Source organism: Anolis sagrei, chromosome 1 (assembly GCF_037176765.1).
Source record: "Anolis sagrei isolate rAnoSag1 chromosome 1, rAnoSag1.mat, whole genome shotgun sequence".
Taxonomy (NCBI): Eukaryota; Metazoa; Chordata; class Lepidosauria; order Squamata; family Dactyloidae; genus Anolis; species Anolis sagrei.
The window spans coordinates 67259566-67275672 of record NC_090021.1 but is presented as its reverse complement, the minus strand read 5'-3'; the positions used below and the strand labels follow the sequence as shown (position 1 = coordinate 67275672).

General features: G+C 38.1%; 1 protein-coding gene across 2 annotated transcripts in view; it reads right to left on the bottom strand.

Moving 5' to 3' along the window:
- Nucleotides 1-16107, bottom strand: part of PRKN (parkin RBR E3 ubiquitin protein ligase) — an 878318-nt gene that overhangs the window by 430478 nt on the left and 431733 nt on the right. The window lies entirely within an intron of this gene.

Below are 16107 nucleotides of genomic sequence, written 5' to 3'. Positions count from 1 at the left end.
TCACTGTGACTCTCATCTCTGTATTGACAGATGCATTTTCATTTCTGCCCAAAGGGAAAACTAGATATGATGAGTGAAGAGAAGCCTCTCTTTCGGATGAAAGTTAATGCATTTTCCCTTCCTCTCTGTGTTACATTTTGACAATTTATAATGTGTGCAGTTCTTGATGATTATTAACCCTCTAAAAATCTTTTGGGTTCTGTTTACTGGTAGTGGAAGCATCCAAAGTTCCCATCAGCAGTGCTATACACCCTTAACTGTTGTTACCTGTAGTTATCTCTTGTTAAACTTGACATTTAATTTAATAGTGTAAACACAAGTAATTCTTTTTTATATATAAGTAGATTTTTTAAAAATAGGTGAAACATTTAGCAAATAAAATTGCCAGAAATTATCACAAACACATCTGTAACATGGAAAGAAGCAGGCATTTAGAAGATTCCTTTATTCCTGAAAGCTCTAGTGACATATATTTCAGGACTAAATGTAATGTAATATGAATGTTTCTGGAGGTTTAAAATCTTTGGGCTGATCAAAAGACACTATAGAAAGCTGCAGCAAAACTGTGGCCATAAGTCAATTCAGGGGCCTGTAATCATATCAGAGAAAGCAGCAGTCTTTGCTCCTACTGTCTTGTTTTGACAACCCCCCCCCCCTTGTCTAAATATAAGGAATGCTTAATTACGACAGATCACGTCAAAATCATATCTTTTGAATATCACACACCTCTGCCATATTGCCACAATCATAATCTTGTTTGTGCTAGAGAAGCTCCTTAAGAAGGACTGCTTTCAGAACATTGCTTCAGATTAACCCAACATTGCTTCTCATAATATTTTGATGAAATAGAAATATAAAGCAACGGGTTCTTAGAAACAGTCAGTGATATATATATTAGTTTCACTTTCTTTTTGCACTGATAACTTGTGCGCCAGCTGCGCCCGTATCTTGGGAGTTCTGACTTGGTCACGGTGGCCCTTGCTCTGGTTATATCCCAAATAGACTACTGCAACACACTCTACATAGGGTTGCCTCTGAAGACTGCCTGGAAGCTTCAGCTAGTCCAACACTCAGCAGCCAGGTTGCTCACGGGAGCAGGGTATAGGGAGAACACAACTCTCTTGCTACACCAGCTCCACTGGCTGCTGATTAGCTTCCGAGCACAATTCAAAGTGCTGGTTTTGACCTCTAAAGCCCTTAACGGCTCTGGCTCAGCTTACCTGTCGGAACATGTCTCTCCCTATGAACCATCAAGGACCTTAAGATCATCTGGGGAGGCCCTGCTCTCGATCCCACCAACATCACATTCGCATTTGGTGGGAATGAGAGACAGGGACTTCTCCATAGTGGAAATCTTAATAGTAAGAAATGAGCAAGAATGGGACATTTATGTGTGCAATGTTGTCTAAGGTTAAATGTAGAAATAAGTAATAGATACCTTGTCAGGAAAAAAAAATATTGAATAAAAAACTCTCAGCTATTGGGAGGAAACAGGTTTGCAGTTTTTCTGCTACATGTGGCTCTTAAACGTTGTAAGCCTGCTTAGACTTTGTCTCTAAGCAATCTCTCTCTAGAGCAGTGGTTCTCAACCTGTGGGTCCCCAGGTGTTTTGGCCTACCACTCCCAGAAATCCCAGCCAGTTTATCAGCTGTTAGGATTTTTGAGAGTTGAAGGCCAAAATATCTGGGGACCCACAAGTTGAGAGCAAGAGTTGAAGTCTCTTCCACTAAACTGGATTGGCTTACTAATTTTTCATGTTCCCAGACATATATGAGGCCATTCTACATCTCATTTCTCCTGAAACACCAAAGCTAGAGGTCATTGTTTAATGCAGTTTTAATAACTAAAAAAAGTACATGGAAGCATTACATGTTAAACCTCAATTCATTCTAGCTGTGTTTCTAACCAACCCACAACATTATCATATAGATTGTAAAAGACATTTATGGTTAAAGTCTTTATGTGTGCAACAAATAAATCCTGACATCAGAAAAAAAAACCTATTTAAAATATATCTCCATCATCTTAGGCTAGACATTGCTGCTAATTTCTGGGTCTTACATGTGCAATTCAGTCCTCAAAGCCGAATCCAACTGTTCACATTTATTATCAAGGGTCTCCTGTAGAGAATCTAGCCATTCCTTCAAGTTTAATTTCCACAGGCAATCAGATTTGAATTTTTATGCCAATTTAAGACACCAAAGGGACTTCACAAAGGAGAAAAGTTCAAATAAATGAAGAGATTGAGTCTTCTGGTTATGCCTCTCTTAGCTAAAAAGAAATACTTTATTTTGATATTCATTACACACACACCCCTTCATACATGATAACCAAATACTCGAGGAAAAGCCACTGAACCACAATGTATAATTGCTGAAATATATTGAAACTGAAAAGAAAGGAATTTAAACCATTAGTGAATAGACCTATGAGGCAAAATATGTACATGATTACATTATAATTTTTAATTTAATTTTCATTTAGACAAATTAATTGAAACCTACATACAAATGTACAAACAAACAAATGAACAAAATGGCTACAATAAAATTGACAATGTTTGTTCCTGTGTGCTTGATCACCATGAAACCAAAAGTGCATCTATGCTGTAGAATGAATGCAGTTCAATACTACTTTAACTGCCATACCTCAGTGCTATGGAATCATGAGAGCTGTAGTTTTACCTTTTAGCCTTTTCTGTCAAAGAGTGCTGGTTCCTCACTGTGAAGGAGTTATTAAACTGCTGCCACCAATTGTAACGATGACCGTTTTAATGCCACCGAATGCCACCAATTGTGAAGGTGCGCGTGGTAAAGCACCCACTGCCACCTAATCTATGAGGGAAGCCGGGCAACGATCAATATCAACCTAGGAGCTATTTTATAAAGGGACTGTTAATTACAGAAGGCTTTATTCACTTGATAGCGTAGCATTTACTTTCTTGGCTTGTCTTTACTATTGCAGGCTGTTCAACTTAGGAGAAACTGTATCAGGCAAGGCTTGAGGAAAACAGTAACAAGTTTATTTTAACAGGAGTATAACAATGTATAACTGTTCTTCAAAAGAGGCACAAATCTTGATGGATACATTGGAAAGGTTTCATGAGTAAACTCAGGCAAACACTGCATAAGGTTTCACAGCTGGCACAACAGGCTTAAACCCAGCCAAACCTTGATTCTTAATTTAGAATCAACAACCCCCTGTACCGGGTCCTTCTCTGCAACCACTTGGTCACCAATTGATTCCCTGAATCTCCACCAAGAGATTCAGTCTTTCCCTATAGCACACTGGCTACAGACATATTCCCTGAATCTCCACCAAAAGATTCAGTCCACTCAGTAGCTCGCTGGCATACTGACTGACCCTTTTTCAAAACAGCTGCCCCTGAAGAGGCAGTTGGCTCCGCCCCTGTTGCTATGGCAACTCAGCTAACGCCAAGCCACTCTCTCCAACAAAACATAATCTTACATACTTACCATCCCTAAACCACTGTCCAAACTACACACAACCAAAGGAATAAAATTTACACATCGTCACACTCACCAAACAACTCCTACGATTCCACAGTATTGAGGCATGGCAAAGTATTGTCAATATTTCTACAATGAAGATTTACTCCAAATCCTTTTACAAATCTAGATGTTTGATCACAAAGAAAACAAACTAAGTTTAACTAAGTACAGTAATATGATCAAAACAATGGATATTGTAAGGTTTAAACCCAATATATAAATTACTTGAGACACCTGTCAAACAAATGCATCAGATTTCTAATTCAGGTTGCTTTTGTTTAGAGTGCACATTTATTTCAATACTAAATTTGTGTAAGCCCAATTACACTGATAAAATTTTCAGGCTAGTAACATTTTCTTTTCACTTTTGACTCCTGAATTATTTGGGATCACCTGACTGCTTCAAGCCTCTGATCATTCTGTTGGGTAATATTCAGAAAATGGCATATCAGAAAGAGACACTGCTCATTGTTCATTGGTGGATGGGGATGGAAAGGGCAAGTGGGGAGAAACAGGTGAGGAAAGCATGGTCCAATCCCTTTTGCTCAGTTCCACCACCTGGACAAGAAAAACCAAAGAGAGGTTGTACTGCCCAGATTGGATAGCAAAGAGGAAGAGTTGCTAGAAGGATAGGCAAAGAAGATTGAGATTATCAACTCACAGCAGTACGCCATATCTAGCTCAGACACTGCTGACGATGAGTCCAAAGCACCTCATAGGAGTCTGTGTAAGCACCAGTAGGTTAAGTTGAAACAAGAATGGTTAAACATACCTGCACCCTCAGAGCCAAGGTTACAAAGAATTTGTAGGTCTCTAAGGTTGTCCAAGAAATGCTTATTAAATAAGCAACAGTTGAGACCTTGAAATATAAACTAACTCAGTGCTGAGACCCACTCGCTGTGAACAACGCTGTTCTCTGGCTCACGTCCAGTGCCCATTTATTTCTATAGTGCTTCTGTCTTCAGACCCAACTATGTTGTTATTCCGACTTGACTTCCAAGAACTTTTGATGTTGGCTTGTTGACTTTGGATTTTGGTTGGCTCACATGTTTCTGTTTGTTGTTTGTAGTTCATGCTTCTGGTCTTGGACCTGAGTTGTAGATAATCTGGCTTGACTTCCAAGGATTTGACATTTCTGACATTAGACTTTTTATTTTTATTTAACAAACAAGATAAGGAAATAAGAAGTCCCCTTTTATTTCAAAGCAACATTAAACTCAATGTAGTATAAACTTACAAATGGTAATAAGTACAGATATTTGTTGAGGCTGGCAGTTTAGTATTACCCCATATGCAGTCCTGCCACTTTGTCTCACATATAATGTGCAGCACCACACTTGCAGAGACAACTGGAACATAATTTTCCTCTGCCACGGCCAAGCAGGAAGACAAACACCCCCATCTAGATCTTAGTTGTCCAAATGCTATTTCTAGATCTGCTCAGGGAAAAATTAAATGTTTGTTTTCTGTTGTCAAGATTTCCTCTGTAGAGCTTCATAAGCCACTTCCTTAGAGGATATGCTCCGTCTCCCAAAATTAATAGTGGTATTTGTACTCCATTGATTTCTGTGTCTGGATTCCTTGGCACAAATGCTCCTTTCTGCATTGCTTGATAGATTGCTGAGTAATGAAAAATATGCACATCATGGTTTCTTCCTGAATGTACCACTTCAGTGTTGATGAATCTCCTAGGGTGGTCTGTATTTCCCTGTAGAACAACGGAGTAGCTGTTTTTCCGATTGAGGAAGTTGTCTGCATGTTTCACTGAGTGGCTGAGAGGGATGTGTATTCCATCTATCACCCCGACATTAGACTGTTGACGTTAGCTAGGCATACTCATCACTGATGCTTTTCTGGATTAAGCTAATGATAAAGCAGGTATGTTTATGACAAGAAGAACCATTTAGGTAAAAACAGATCACCATGTGGGGATAAGGCACAAATACCAGTGGGTTCTGGCCTCAATCACATAAGGCAATGGCAGACCAGGGGAGGATAAATGAGGCTGCTCTGTGGGGCTACCACCTTTCTGTTGTAATCCTATCCCTGCAGACAGGGAAAAGAAAGGAAAGTCTAGCAGAAAAAAAGGCCTAGGAGGAACCATCTCCCCTGTCTGGCACCCAACTTCTGTCTGTCTGGCACCCATCCACTGAACCAACCTGAGGGCGTGAGCAAGAGAGGAGAGAGGAAAAGAATCAGCAAGTGTCCCTAACCTCAACAAAGCTTGAGGACTGATTGTAAATATTACAACAACAACAAGTAGAAAAACAAAGAAATAGGAATAAACTACAATATTGTATGAGTTGCATTCAACATAAGGCAGGTAAATTGTTCAAATCTTATGTAACCCATTTGCATGGATACCCATAATTCAGGGCATCCAATCACTGTTCTTTCTGTGCTATTCCACTGAGTAATATACGCCCTGTCACTATTGCAATTTTTTATCAAATTAAAATGGGATAAAATTGATTTACAAGAGCAGGTGGTATGTATGAGTTTACAAAGACAAATATTCCAGCAAGGCTCTAAAACTAAAAAAAAGGAATTCTTCAAAATGGTCATTTCAAACTATATTAGGATTGCACAAAAGGTGATACATATTTTATGAAAGGCAGAATTGGGTTTTTTGTTCTATCATATTTCTTTGCTGTAGTGGAAATGAGTTTAACTTCTAGCAAAGTTTTGCTTAATGGAAAAGTAATGTATTTCTTGTTTTCCAACTTCTTGTCTTTCTGTATAAAGTTTTATAAAATGTGGCCAAGAGTTACCTTACCTCTAAAGATATATGTATATTCAAGTGCAGGCTGACTACTTCTTTTGTATAGCATGGTACCAAACCATTAGATGTAAAAGTGTAAACAAGGTTCATCTTTCTTTCTTTTTTTTTTGAGAAAAATGTGATTCTCTTAATTACCAATCCTGTTAATTAAAGTACTATATCCCCTACTCCTATATAGTACTAGTTTAAAACTATAAATAGCTACTACTCATAATGGCTTCATATTACCTCCAATGCCAGATGCAGTATACCTCTCAAAACCAGCCTCTGTGATACTGAGTAGGAGGAGAATCTTACGGATGTTTGTGTGTTTCCCAGTGGTATATGGCTGACTACTCTAGCAACATGGTTCTGGAGCAAATATGCCTTTGGTCTAATCCAGATCTCTTGTGGTTTAACTGTGTATTCCTATGCATAGCCTCTATATGTATGTGTGTCTTCAAATCTTCTGATAACTAACTAGTGTAGCATCCAAGTTCAGACAAGATATGATAGCTTCTAATCCTATTTAAGTCAATGAGATTTCTTCTTATCTAGGTAGGTAAGGAACTGTAGACTTCAGCACTGTTAGACTGTAATGTTTTGTGTTTAAACTATAATCTGTTGCTCCACGTCATGCTTTGGGCGACTTACCTGGGAACCCATCACATGGAGGGAAGCATTGCTGCCCAACTTCCTCCTGTTGTCCTGAAGGCAACACCGGAAGCCTACTATGTTGCCGCCATGGCACATGCCCCCCCCCCCACTTCCTGACAGAGCCCGGCTGGAAGTACATTGTGTTGTTTAATGGGCTCCATCCTGAAAGGGGAGAGCAGGCGGCATATGATCCAAATGCATCTCCTCCCATTCTTTCTTATTTTTCTTCCCCTTCCCTCTCAGCATCTTTCCTTTTTATCTTCCCCCAGCCCCACCCTGCACACACACCTTCCTCACAATCACTCAACTGATGGTCATCAATATGTCTCGAGTCAAAGTTTGTATAAGTTTCCATTGGATAAAGTTAGTATGCATCCTTTTTCATAAGGGTGGTTTCCACATTATTCCTCACACTCTTATAGGGTGAAATTTGAATTGAGATAATTTTTAGAAAGGTGCTGTCATATCACTATATAATATACATTAAGTTGTTTTCTATTTTAAGAAAAACTGCTGCAAGCATTAATTTATACTAGGATGTGCATTAACAGAAGTGTTAAAATTCATTTAAAGAATCAACCGGTAAATATAGTCAGCTGCTTAGATTTTCGTGGGGATTTCTCAGTAGCAGATAAGCTCATTGCTCTGCTGAGACTCATGCTATCAGCTTTGTGTGTAATTGCTTGAGATATATTTTCTCGGTCACACTTACTGCGATCCTCTTGTGGAAACAAAATCCTTCATCCTCAAACCTTTTGCTGCACAAAATGAGTCAGCAGTCTTTGGATATGACATTCAACCTTTCAAATTTTTTTGGAAAGAGAAGTACCTCTTTTTATAGAAACTAACTGCCCAGTAGCAAAATTTACTGAAGGCAAGGGAAGGCAAACTATCATGTACTATGGGGTCATATCCTGATCTCAGATAAGGTTATGTCTGCAATACCTGTGGGAATGGAAGAAACTTGACACTTCAAGTCAAGGCTGCAAATGTCAAAATGGCCAACAAGAACACTTATTGATCTCAGCCAACAAATAATGGTCTCTTTTACAAAACCTCTTATGAAAATTAATAAAAACAAAAACTGTCCAGAGAGCACAAAATCTTTTTGAACTGCAATAAAATAAAAGTAAAGAATTCTAATGGATTTTTAAAAGGTGCTTTAAAATTACTACATCAAATAAAAGACTGGGGGGGGGGGGGCTTTCATATGAACTGGCTAATCATATAAAAGCATTTCCAGAAATGGATTGGTGAAATTACTAACTTAAAAACTAGGCAACTCATTTTTCCTAATGTCTTTGGCTATAGCCATAATTACATTGACCTTTTAAAAAGTCTGAATTGTAAAAGTTTTTAGAACAGCAGAAATTGATAAATTAGAAATTGTGAACAAAGAAAAAAACACAACAAAAAAACTTTATCAAAAAACTGGGAACCATTTCTAAATTTTGTTTAAAAAGCAAGACTGGAAAAGAGACGCAAAAGATCTTAAAAAGAACTTTTACAAGAAAACCAGAGTATTACTTGTTAGGCTTTACAGATTTGGATTTACAATTGACGGAACAAGAGGACAAACTTTTTACATATGCAACGACCGCTGCTAGAATTGTTTTTGCTAGAGAGTGGAAGCAAGACTCAGTACCACCCGTACAGGATTGGGTGGAAAAAATTAGAGAAATAAAGGACATGGACGAACTGACTTTTTTGTTGAAGAAAAATACAGGCATGATAATAAAAAGAACGAATTGGGGCAATCTGCATGACTATCTGGACAATTTGCGAATATAAAAAAACAAGAGAGACAATTTTATTATCTTTAATAAAAAATATATTTTTGAATAATAAGAATATTTTATCCAAGAAGATGGAATGGAAGTCACTTTTTTCCTTTTTTTCCTTTTTTCTTTTTTTTTTTGTGTGTGGATGTATTCTTGTAGTTTATTTTTTTTTAGGGTTTTATTTAGGATATCTTTTTTACTTCTTACTTTATTGGCCTTTCCCTCTCTCTTTTTTCCTTTACTTTTCTATACCTTATTGTTCTCACTCTTTTGTTGTATTTTATATAAAATTTAATAAAATTTCTTTAAAAAAAACTGGAAAGGTTTTTATAGAAACAATTTGTAATTAATAACTATCATGCTAGAAGGAACAATGGAAAATATTGTAATAGAAAAAAAAGAATAGAACTGTACATGACTGTCTGCAACCCAATGGATAGGAAGTCACTACAACAGGAGTGGGAGGAGGGAATGGTGTAGTCAAGTAAAATCATTAATATAAAAATGTTATGAAATATTGCTTTAGTTCATGTATATGTGTGTGTAGCTTTTTATTGTTTTTATTTTTGATGAATGTGCAAAGTTAAAATACAATGATATCTTGACTTAAGAGTTTAATTCATTCTGTGACTGAGCTCTTAACTAAAATTGTTTTTATCTCAAAGTGAATTTTCACACTGAAATGCATTTAAATGCTATTAATCTGTTCCAGTCCCCCCCAAAAACCCTCCCAATTTTATGTGTTTTTAAATAATACAATGTACTCTATAGTAAAGGTAAAGGTAGTCCCCTGACATTAAGTCCAGTCATGTCTGACTCTGGGGTGTGGTGCTCATCTCCATTTCTAAGCCGAAGAGCCAGCGTTGTCCGTAGACACCTCCAAGGTCATGTGGCTGGCATGACTGCATGGAGAGCCGTTACCTTCCCGCCGGAGCGGTACCTGTTGATCTACTCACATTTGCATGTTTTCGAACTGCTAGGTTGGCAGAAGCTAGAGCTGACAGCAGAAGCTCACGCCGTTCCCCGGAATCGAACCTGCGACCTTTCGATCAACAAGCTCAGCAGCTCAGTGCTTTAACCCACTGCGCCACCGGGGGCTCCTCTATAAACTCTATAAACAACCAATAATGTATAAATGCACTTTCACATAGAACAATAAAAAAGGAAGATCAACTTTAAAATGGTAGAAGCACAAAGTTGTGGCAAGGAAGCACCAAGCATAATTTTCTTTATACTGTACTCATTCCAGACTCCCTCACCCCTCTTGCTCTCCCCCCCTCTCTCTCTTCATGAAGTCAAACATACCAGGGAATAAAAATCACACAAAATCAACTAACCCAAAATTCTTCAAAGCAGACAAGAGCGAGGCATACAGCAATCTCCTAAAGTGGACAAAAATACATGGGGGTCCTATTTTTGTGAGGGTCCTCTTTTTTATGTGCCCCTAACCTCGCCAATAGATACTGCTCCAGCAGGAAGGTAATGGCGCTCCATGCAGTCATGCTGGCCACCTGACCTGGGGGTATCTATGGACAATGCCGGCTTTTCGGCTTAGAAATAGAGATGAGCACACACAGCATGACTAGACGTAATGTCAAGGGGAAACCTTTACCTTTACCTTTAACCTCATCAATGTAGAAGGCTGACTGTATTGAACTTTGATGCATCCTATAAAACAGTGGAGTATGTAGTTTGGCAATGCACTAGAGATCTCGGGCAGGAAATTCTAAATACCTCAGAAACCTACAAATCCCAGGATTCCATAGGCTGAAATCATGGCAGTTAACATGGTATCAAACTGCTATAACTGTTTAGTGTGAAATAAATTATGCGAGGGGCAAGAAAGTGCACACTTCTTTTACATGACATCAGTGCTGTCATGATTGGATTCAATACAACAAGGCTTCGGTATTTGATCTGATATTGTTTCTTTGCAGAGTAACAGAAAAGTGTAAGTGTGCTTAGCTGTTGGGACCCTTTGAGTTTCAAGAGTTGGAGGCAACTTTATTTTTATGTACCACAACCCGGTCCTAACCTCTCTGTATCATCACTCTTTTAAAGATGAGGTTGTGTTAAGAAGCCTCTTAAAACCAACAGACCAGCAGCAGACTCTAGGTTTAACAAAGCACTTGCCATGTACCTAGTTAAGCACCAGATCAAGAGCCCATTCAGATAATAATGGCATTTGCATGAGCTCTGAGATCTAGAATGTAACACTTCCTGACTTATCTGAACTCTATGTCTAATATTTTTCCACTGAGACTATATAAATTTCGTAGCTTGATTTATTCTCTAGTGCGTCACAGTGGGCTGATGAGTCCCCCGTGGCTGAATTATTTCAAAGTGATTCTCAGTAAGGTTATAACTCTGTCTCTTTGCTCACCTTCTCAAAAGCCTTATTCTGTGAGAGACTCTTGATGATCCTTTCATGCGATCACATCTTGGCTAGGGAAAAGTGCCTGCTTAATTGCCTGGCTCTTAAAAATGAGATGCAGAACATTTGTTCATTTCACAATCAGGGGGACTCTGCAGTGTGACATGGCCATGTCTTTAATAACAATTTCCCCCTACATATTTTAAAGTTTTAAAATTAAAATAGTGACATTTTCACCCAGTGGGAAAAGCATGCAGAAACACTGAACCTCAATAAAGAAGAATATATCCATCAAGTTATAGTAGCAGAAATATTTTATTTATAAAAGGATATAGAAAGCTTGCATTGCAAGTAAGGTATGTTTTAGCCATAACACATATCATTGAACCCATAATTTCCATGGAGAGAAAGGGAAATCTGATCTCACTGGAAAGTTTTCACAGAAGTCTCTGCTAAGTTCAGTGGAATTTCCTTCTTAGGAAGCAGTCCTGGAACTACAGGTTAAATCACAGCCTGGCTCTATTCTTGTACAATCTGCCTTGTATTGGTGGAACTTCTGTGTGAATTCTTAAAACAGTAGCATGATGGAGATAAGTTGTTTCATAATAAATTTGCAAAATTTCCACACCAAATTCTCTTCCCAGTATTTTGGATTACAAGTCTTGCAATCCTTTGATCATGGTGATCAAAGTTCTGGCAGCTGAAATCCCTAATATCTGAAGGGCCAAAGGTTTTCTATAACCTCTCAAAATTATGCTCAGTTGTATACTTATAGCAGCAGCATATGTCCTAATTATTATTGCTACTGCACAGACATGGAAAAGCTGCTGTGTGAACATCATAAGATCCAACTAGGACTGAATATAATGGCTCCCAATATTCACTTTAATAGTCAGTGCTTATTTTTCCACTGCCTTATATATAATACAAACTCATTTCAATACATGAAGAAGAGATGAAAATATGAACATGATCCTAGTTAAGTCTACCAAAAGAATAGGCATCTTGTCTTCCTGATCCAGGATCCTACATTGAGTATATATTTAAATAAGGTTATGTAATACTGGGTGCTAAATTATTCACATTTAAAAATGCAATATGTATTTCCTCTTGGCTCTCAATATACCTATTTACTCATTCTACAAGAAGGTTGAATCAATGGGTGGAGAGGAGATTAAGCTAATCTTGCCCACTTTTTTCCTGTCTAAAGAGCCTCTCTTACATTGAGACTCCACAAATGACTGCCCCCCCCCATATGTGTGTGTGTGTGTGTGAGAGAGAGAGAGGGGGGGGGTATATATATACATATACATATGTATACACACACTCTTTCTCTCTCAAGGCCAATGCACAATGGATATGAAGTCACATTTGCTATTTTCTGGAGACCTAAACTGATCACTTGCACATAATATTTTACATTTTGCAAGCCATAGTTGTCCAGCTTTGTTTTAACTGATGAGATAAAAACAAGAGGAAAGCTGCAAGAGTAATTGAAAGGCAAGTCTACACTTGGAACTTAATCTGGCTTCATTCCCTACTTTCGATAGTTCAAATCTTCAAAGCAAACTTTTATGACAGAACACTGTGCAACAAACAGGACAACGGTATCTGTGTTGTGCTGGCTCAGGTTGCTGAGAGTTTTTGTCCAACCTCAGTTGAAGGGCCACATGATTCTCCCCTTGAACTACACAGAGAGATAAATGTTGACTTCCTTTGCCTAGAAATGTTTGATCAGAACTCTATGGCTAAAATAAAGATTTCCACTGACTGAAAGGCACTGAAGAAATGTTATATTTCTTTATTATATCAGACAACTGTTGTCATTAAATGATTAAAATAGCCTTTTTGTGCATTCCTTTTTACTCTGAATAAGGATTTCCAAAGTGTTACTAACCAATGGACTTCATTATTTGTATGAGGAATGAATGCTTTGCTTCATAAGAAATATGGCACATCTCAACACAGATGTGATGAATTCCCTATCTTTATAGTCCAGGGAAAGCCCAGGAAATAGGCCCAGGAAATTCAGCAGCCATTTTAAGGAAATGGTGCAAGGAGGCAGCGATCTTAGAGCACCCAGTTCCTAGAGGGGGTGGAGCTTCGGAGCAGCCTAGAGGGAATGTGGGAAGTTGTGTAATTGGCTGGGAGAGAGTAGGCGGGGCTTAGCTGGAGGGAAGAGAAAAAAAGCCTTGAAGTAGGGGCATTTTAAAATCTGACAGCTCAGTTAGGATTTGATGATTGAAGAGTCAGGGACTGGTGTCTGAAGAGTTAGGTTTTTGGGAGTGTTTGAAGAAGAAGAGTTAGTGAAGCCAGGAGTTGGTCAGTTAGTATAGATAGATAGTTATTAGGGAGAATAGCTAGTCTAGAGAATAGACAGATCCAAAGGAATGCACTGTCTGGAGTTTAAGGAAGTCTAGTCAGAGGGAAGTCTGCTAGGTTGTGAGGGAGTGGAGAGTTGTTTTGAAACTAATCCTTGAATTGTTCCTTGAAGTAACCACACACTATTACTCATTACTGCAATCGTTAAGCTTAAGTGCCTGTTTTGTCAAAGTTCTCACAAATAAACAACTTTGTTATTTGTTAAACTACATCCGTCTCAAGAGTGCCTCTATGCGACACAATTCCTTAGCAGTTTAGGAAAACAGATTCTTAAGAAATGGTGGCAGTGTTTATTTACAAAGAATCATAGTGTTGTTGAAGGCTTTCATGGCCGGAATCACTGGGTTGTTGTAGGTTTTTCCGGGCTATATGGCCATGTTCTGGAGGCAATTTTTCTCCTGACGTTTCGCCTGCATCTATGGCAAGCATCCTCAGAGGTAGTGAGGTCTTCACTACCTCTGAGGATGCTTGCCATAGATGCAGGCGAAACGTCAGGAGAAACATTGCCTCTAGAACATGGCCATATAGCCCGGAAAAACCTACAACAACCCAATCATAGTGTTATTTTAAAGCCCTGAGTGCAAATCCAGAACATTTAAGCTACTACAGACCTCTTGCCAAACCAGAAGCTTAATATTTCTTAAAGTGTGGTGGTTGCCAGTGATCATAGAACTTTACCTCAGAAAATAGTGTGTTGGTGGCAAAGTCTCAGCAGCCTCCAAACACTTAATTGAATTTATTTAACAATCTCATTACATGTTGGTGGTTCAGCGTTGGGATTGTTAGACTAAATCCCATTCTCTTTACATTTTGGTGACATACTGGTGGGATCGCATTATATTTTTGGTTGGCAGCGTTTGCGATCATATAATACATTTCTTTACAATTGGTGGATCAGCATTTTGATAGTTTAACACCCCAAAATCTTTTACAACAGGCTTCAATGAGCAACATGAATTTAAATATTACCAAGAGGATTGTGGTAAATTTTCAAAATATGAATTAGTCTTATCACTATAGATTTTTCAGTGCTGTCCTTAAAATTCGTCATTTGATTAATGAGAGCAGCGACATCCACATAATTTATGTAGTATTTGCTTTAGCAAAATTTAGCAGCCACTTGAGGATGTGTAGACAACCTCCAAGAAGCCATTCCCTTAATTTAAACACTCTATTTACTTCAATATTCCCTGAATGTCTTGCCTAAACTGGAATATCCCAACTGAGCAACAAAGTTTGCTCCTGAAGCATCTCTGATGAATGTACAATTTCTCGGGAAGCCAGATCATTTTTTAATAAAATTAATCATATTGTATATCTTAAGACTTCATTCTAAACAATTACAGCACTCTTATTAACACTGTATTTCAGTATGTAAATATGACACAGAAAAGCAAACCCTCAAAGTACTAAGAAAACTCCAGGAGACAAAAGTATCACATGTCCAGGAGATAATGGCAATTAGATTCTGGTTATGAGGGTATAATAAGGTTATTCCTTTGGATTGAGGCATACTCAAATGGATTTCTATTTCTAATCATAGATTACATGACACAATCAAAGATTAACTGGGAGAGGCATTCTTCCTAGAAAACACGAAAATGCTCTATGGAAAGATGTTGACAACTAATTGCCTCTGTTCTCCCTATCAGTCAGGAGTCAAGCAATACCCAGGAATGGTTCTGAAGTCAATATTCTGTTTTAATTTCACTGGTGGGTTGAAGAATGTTTTTGACTTTTTAAAAGAATATTTATAAATCATCACAATAATCCCAATGTGTTTCCAAGAGCATTTCCCTCAAAGTTCTAATCAGACATTGTCTTACTTATTTCAGTGATGCACAGGGTCATGCTATGCTAGAAAGGCAGCAACAAATTATTTACTCTTCTGATAATTGCAAGATAAAGTGATTAATGAAAATGCATTCAGGGGTTACGTATCCTGATCACTGCATCATAATGCATGAAGTGTTTAGATACCATCAGGATTCTTGTGGGACCTTTTGAGCATGCTTAGTAATTCTCCGCCTCCTATCAGAACATTTCAGAACACTTGAGAGACTAGTTAAGATTCTACTTTCTTAAAATTATCCTTCAAGCTATCTGAGTTACCTCTCCCAGCAGGAATGTGAAGACTCATTTGAGGTATATACATGACGGCACCCACATTTATTTTGGCCTTCCATAAAATGGCAAATTTAATAGGGCTTTAATTTAGTAGGGCAGTCAATTGTTTTGTTGAAGCTTGATAGATCTAAGTGTGATAAATGTGTCGACAGAGAATGATTTCAAACCCCTTTGTACATGGCTTTAAGGTCTAGAAGAAAGGCAGGGCATAAGTATAGCAAACTGCCATAAACCAACACCAAATTCAGCACACACATGCTCATGGAAATCAATTAAAAGAAGGTTTTTGTATTTGACTGCAGCCATTGTTCATAAATTCCACAGGCCATGTTCATAAATCTAGAAACATCTCAACAAGGTAACTCCTCTCATGCCACAACAGAATAAATTTGGTTATATTAACTGCACATTAGGATTCATGGTATGTATGGAACCACTTGATAAGTGTTGTTACCCTTGTTGGGACTACTTTCCATCTGAAAATGCAGGTCCTCGCTGCAAAAGACTATGACA